Genomic DNA, 6,884 nt, shown 5'->3' with positions numbered 1-6,884 from the left:
GAGAGCTCGTGGCCAACATGGTAAAACCCCATCTCTACTAAAAATATGAAAATTAGCTGGGCATGGTAGTGGGTGCCTGTAATCCCAGCTACTTGAGAGGCTGACGTGGGAGAATCTTTTGAACCCCGGACGTGGAGGTTGCAGTGAGCTGATATTGCGCCATTGCATTCCAGCCTGAGGTGACCGAGCAAAACTTCATCTCAAAAAAAAAAAAAAAATACACATAGTAAGACCTCCCCCCATAGAAAACAGAACCAAAGAAGTATAACTAATATAAATGTAAATTTTACCTAAACTAAGAAGGAAGGTGGGAGGGAAAGAACAAAGGACAGAGAATAGAAATATATAACAAATAGCAAAATGGTAAATTTAAATCCAATCATATTAGTAGTTACATTAAATATAGATTAAAAACTCCTAAATGACATTTGTTGGACTAAATAAAAATTAAAATACCTAACTATATGCTGTTTAAATATAGATTGAAAGTAGAAGAATAGGCTGGGTGCAGTGGCTCATGCCTGTAATCCCAGCACTTTGGGAGGCCAAGGCAGGTAGATCATTTGAGTTCAGGAGGTCAAGACCAGCCTGTCCAACATGGTGAAACCCCATCTCTAGTAAAAATGCAAAAAAATTAGCTGGGCGTGGTGGCACATGCCTGTAGTCCCAGCTACTTGGGAAGCTAAGGCAGGAGAATCCCGCGAACCCTGGAGGTGGAGGTTGCAGTGAGCTGAGATTGCACCACTGCACTCCAACCTGGGCGACAGAGCGAGACTCTGTCTCATAAAAAACAAAACAAAAAAAACCCAAAAAGGTAAGAAAGTAAAAGAATAGGAAATATATTTATAACATGCAAACAGAACCTTAAGAAAGTCTATTTGGCAAGATTGTCATACTAAGTGTACTTTAAAGACTAGGAGAATTAGCAGAGTTAAAGACAGACATTTCACGATGATAAAAGTTCAATTGGAAGGCACAATGCTTAAAAGTGCATGTATCTAATCACATAGCTTAATTATATTAAGCATCAATGGCAGGATTTAAAAGAAATAAATCTGCAAACATAGTTGGAGATTTTAACATAGATCTCTTAGTAACTGATATAACCATCAGGGAAAAATGTAGTTACATAGACAAACAGCTCTGTTCACCAAATGATGTGCCATTTCAAGTGCACATGAAGCAATTGACAAAACAAATCATATGCTTGACCACAGATAAATTTCAAGATGTTTAAATCACACAGAGTATGTTCTCTCATCTAAATGAAGCTAAATGTCATGAATTCTGCCCATATTCCCCCGGGGGCAGAACTGAGCTACTTGGCCGAGAAGCTACAAGAGTAACTGAAAAACATTTGCTGAACAAGGACAACAGAAACAGCAATACTGATGAGGAGGCCACTGTCTGTCATGTGACACTGTCAAGGGCTGGCTAGGTGCAGATTAACTCCCTTAAATGTAAGAAAAGTGAATGGGGGCCAGATGCAGTGGCTCATGCCTGTAATCCCAACACTTTGGGAGGCTGAGGCATGCAGATCACCTGAGGTTAGGAGTTCAAGACCAGTGTGGCCACCACAGTGAAACCCTGTCTCTACTAAAAATATGAAAATTAGCTGGGTGTGGTGGTGCACGCCTGTAATCTCAGGTACTCTGGAGGCTGAGGCAAGAGAATTGCCTGAACCCAGGAGGCGGAGGTTGCAGTGAGCCGAGATCGCAGCACTGCACTCCAGCCTGAGCAACAGAGTGAGACTCCATCTCAAAGAAAAGAAAAGAAAAGTGAACAGGTCCACAATTTTTGCTTCCAGTCAAAATAGAAGAGTAGAGACTGGATTTACCCTCTGTTGGGAAACACGGTCATCAGGCAGGAAACTAAGATGGGCTTTGCCCTAGCAGGGAAGAAGTATCAGCCCTGAGCAAAGCACTGCTCTGGTCCTCCTGGACAAAGCTTAAAAGCGAAGCCTGAAAGAATGACCAAACTACAACAGGGACCTTAGCAGTGGCCAAAGACAAAGTTCCAGAATATTCACATTAGTACAGTGTTATCCACAAACCAACAGGGTTAAATTCACAATGCTGGGCATCCACTGGAAATTAGCACAATGCAAAAAGGTGGGAAAATGTGACCTACAGTCAATAGAAACAGACCCAGAGATGATTCAAATGATAGAATTAGAGAGGCATTGACAATCATAACTGTTACCTCATTCCAAGAGCTAGCCAAAGGTGAGACTGAACCTGTTTAACAGAGACATGACAGATATTTTTTTAAAAGACACAAATCCAAATTCTAGAGATGAAAACGACAATGTCTCAGATGCAAAATGCACTGGTTGAGAGGAGGGGTGGATTCAACATCTCAGAAGAAAGGATACATGAACTTGAAGATATAGATGGCAGGGCAAACTGTTCAAAATGAAATAAAGAAAAAAGACAAAAAAATGAACCAAGCGTCAGAGAACTGTGGGACTTCAAGCCACCTAATATAAAAGCCATGGGAATCCTCAAAAAAGATCATGTCTAAACAATGTCATTTTATGATAGCGTCAGTTCACCAAAAGGACAAATGTTTATGTACCTAATAACATAGCCTCATAATGAATTCAGCAAAAACTGATAGAACTGCAAGGAGACATAGAGCAGTTCACACAATTATACTTGGAGATTTCAATACCTCTTTCCCAATAGTTGATAGAACAGATACACAGAAACTTTTAAGGATACAGAAGACTTCAAAAACAGTATGAACTAACACGACCTATTTGATATTTATACAATAATTCACCCAATAATAGCAGAGTGCACATTCTTTTCAAATGCATGTGAAAAGCTTACCAAGATCGACCACAGTCCAGACCATAAAATTCCTTTTAGGGATTCAGGTCATGTAAAGCAAGTTCTCCAACAAAGAGGCAAATAAATTTGATACCAAAATGAAAAATACATTTGGCAAAAAATAAGCATATCCAGACAATCTTCTAATATTTGGAAACTAATCACATATCTAAATAACAATGGGTCAAAGAGGAAATCAAAAGGGAAATTAGAAAATATTTTGAACTGAATGAAAACAAAACAACATATCAAACTTTTTGGAATTTGGCTAAATCAGAACTTAGAAGAAAATCTAGACACCAAGCCTGCCTCAGAAAGGAACAATGATGAAAAATTGATGGCAGCCTCCACCCAAAGAAATCCCACGCGGAACTTTGGAAGAAACTGAAAAGTTGATTCCAAAATTCATATGAAAAAGCACAGGACCGAGAATATGCAAAACAACTTTGAAAACGAACAAAGTTGTCTGATCTACATTACCTGATTTAAAAATGTATTACAAAAGGACCATAATGAAGATAGTGCTATTTTAATCTCCTCAGGCTGCCACAACAAAATACCCAAGATCTGGGGGCTTAACAGCAGACATTTGTTTCTCACAGTTCTGGAGACTGGAAATCCAACATCAAGGCGCCAGCTGATTCAGTTCCTGGTGAGGCCTCTCTTCCTGGCTTGCAGACAGCCACCTTCTTACTCTATCTTCACATGGAAGAAAGTGAAAGAGAGAGAGCTTCCTCTTCTTATAAGGTCACAGTCCTCCTGGGTTACGACCCCACCCTTACAATTTAATTTAACGTTATCACCTCCTAAAGACCCTATCTCCAGATAAAGTCACCATGGCTTTAACCTATGAATTTGGGTGTACACAATTCAGTCCACAGCAAGTGTGGTATTAGCATCAAAGTGGATTAACAGATCATAAAACAGGGAGCCCAGAAATAAACCCACACACATACACACAACTGACTTTTCAACAAAGGTGCAAAAGCAACTCAGCGGGGAAAGGGCTGCCTTCAACAAACCACTGGAACTGGCTCTTCCGAGGTAAAGTTGTGAACTTCAATCGGTGTCTTACACCAAGCTAGCTTAAAATGCATTCTATGTGTAGATATGCAATCTATAATTTAAAGAAGTTTAGAGGAAAACTTAGGAGAAAATCTTGGTGATCATGAATTTGGTAAAGATTTCTTAAATACAACACTAAAAGCAGGATTCGTGAAAGAAAAATGGATAAATTAGACTTCATCAAAATTAATAACTCTTTTCTTTGAAAGAATCTATTAAGAGAATGAAAAGACAGTCCAAGACTGGGAAAAATATTTGCAAAGTACCTATCTGATAAGGGTTAATAGTAAAGAACTCTCAAAGCTCGATTAAACAACCCAAAGGTGCAAAAGATTTGAACAGACACTTGACACGAAGTGGCACTTATGCAGCTAACACAGGAGAAATTGCTCAAAGATCATGCTCATTAGAGGAGTACAGGAGCTATTACTGTAAACGTATTAGGATGTCTAAAATTTAAAAGACTGACCATACTAAGTATTCATTAGAATATGAAGTAACTAAAATTCTCATACACTGTTCATGGAAATATAAAATGATACAACTACTTTGCAAAAGCATTTAACAGTTTTAAAAAAATAGTTAAACATATATCTACCAAACGACCCAGCCATTCCACAACTAAGTACTTCTTACCTACCCCAAAGTAATGAGAGCCTATGTTCAAAGACTTGCACACAAATGTTCATAGTAGCTTTATTTGTAACAGCCAGAAGTCCATCAATAGGCAGATGGAAAAACCAAGTACATCATATCCCATATCCACACAATGGATACTACAAATAAATAAAGCGAATTAACTGCCGATGCAATGATGTAGATTCTTAAATATGCTGAATGCAAAAGAACAGACCCAGAAAACAGTACTTACTGTATAATTCTATTTATATAAAATTCTGTTAAAAACACATTGTTCTGTAATCATAGAAAACAAATCATTCCAGCATTTTGGGAGGCCAAGGCGGGCTTATCACTTGAGGTTGGGAGTTCAAGACCAGCCTGGCCAACATAGTGAAACCCTGTCTCTACTAAAAATACAAAAATTAGTTGGGTGTGGTGGCGGGCATCTGTAATCCCAACTACTTGGGAGGCTGAGGCAGGAGAATTGCTTGAACTGAGGAGGCAGAGGCTGCAGTGAGCTGAGATCGCGCCACTGCACTCCAGCCTAGGTGACACAGTGAGACTCTGTCTCAAAAAGAGAAAAAAAAAGAGCAAATCAGTGGTTGCCTGGGGATGGGGTGAGGTAAAGAGACACAGAAGGAGGGAAGTCAGCAAGTGATGAGCACCACCATCATTTTGTGTGTGATCATGTTGCCATGACCCCATCAGTCATTCACCAAATCGTACACTTGGAATATTGCATATCCATTACACCTCAGTAAGGCTGTTTTTAAAAAGACACAAATGCCAAGATAATTACAGAAAAAAGTCCAAGTAGTTTTGTTAGGATGGTGGAATTGTGAAAGGCATCTCCTAGGTCCTCCTCCAATGTTCTTTTTCAAGATTCTTTTGGCTACTCTAGGTCACCCACATCTCCAAACACATTTTAGAACCAGCTGGTTAATTTCTTCAAAAAGCAAGTTAGAATTTTGATTGAGATTGCATTGAGTCTGTATGTCAATTTATGGAGAACTGACATCTCATTAATATTGAGCCTTTCAGTCATAAACATGGACACTCCTCTGCTCGTCTAGACTTTTAAAAGTTTCTCACAGCAATGGATTCTAGGTTTTCGGTGCACAAGTCTCAGATACTGTTTATCCCCAAGCATTTTGTTTCGGATGCTATTGTAAATGAAATTATTTTAGGTTTTATTTTAGAATTGTTTGCTGCCAGTACATAGAAATACAATCGATTTTCATCAAATCCCATGGCCTTGCTAAATTCATTTATAAATTCTAGCAAGTTTTTTTTGTAAATTCCTCAAGATTTTCTGCAAACATGAAATCTACCAAGAAAAATCTTGTCATCAATATTTCAATTTTCTTTGAAGCCTCCTGCTTTGTAGCCAGACTGTTCGCCACTGCCTATGACTACATTTAGGGCCATCCTCCGGCCATCCCTCCTTGGCTAGATGATGAACCTGATGCATGGTTTGAATATGTGCCCACTGGGAAGCTTTCTTTCACTGGTCTTTCACAGAAGGCCATGATGACACAGCCTTTCACTCTCTGGTGGGGGCAGTGTGTTGTGTATAGACACATGTAATCCAGGCCCCGACGCATGCATTTTCTCCATTCAATGTCATAAGAAACTCTCATGTAGCCAGAGGTCTGGGTTAAGGAAGCGGTCTCAACGCAGCAAGGGTGGGTGCCGGTTCATGGAACTTACCGCGCCTTCCAGACCTGCTCAAGCCTTGTGTCGTAAACATCCCACCTGATGACGGCAGGATGCTGTCTGCACAACCTCTGTAGGTCCAATAACAAATAGCTTCTGCTGGGCCGCTCAGCTTCTATGGTAACAGAGCTCCCCGAGTTTCTGCTATGGCTCAGGGGCGCTCTTATTCAAAAGGGGAAGATGTATTTTCAGGAGAGAGCTCAGCTCTATACGACTGTCATTTTCTGCACTGCTTACAACATCTCCGTCTGCCACAGACCCTCCAATTCCCACTGGTTCTGCCAGATCAGTGTTTCTCAAAGTGTGGTTCCTGCGCCAGCAGCATCAGTATCACCTGAGAACTTTCTAGAAACACAGGTCCTCAGGTCCCACCTCAGACCTACTGAACCTGCGTCTCTGAGGATGGAGCGAAGTGATCTGTGCCTCCTGTGCATGTAAAGGTTTATGTAGGTGACTCTGATGCCGGCTAAAGTCTGAGAACAACACCAGATTGTGTGGCCTCCCCGGAGAGCAGCTTGCCCATCTAGACCAGCAGCAGAATCTTTCTTACTCTGGGCCCTACTCGAAACCAAACGCTTTATGAATAACACAAAATGGGCCAGAGAAGCGTCCCCGAGTGTCTTGCACCTTGCCTCGCAAACCCGAAGG

The sequence above is a fragment of the Hylobates moloch genome, unplaced genomic scaffold (assembly GCF_009828535.3).
Source record: "Hylobates moloch isolate HMO894 unplaced genomic scaffold, HMol_V3 SCAFFOLD_17, whole genome shotgun sequence".
NCBI classification, from domain to species: Eukaryota; Metazoa; Chordata; class Mammalia; order Primates; family Hylobatidae; genus Hylobates; species Hylobates moloch.
Note: the sequence above shows the minus strand (reverse complement) of the source record.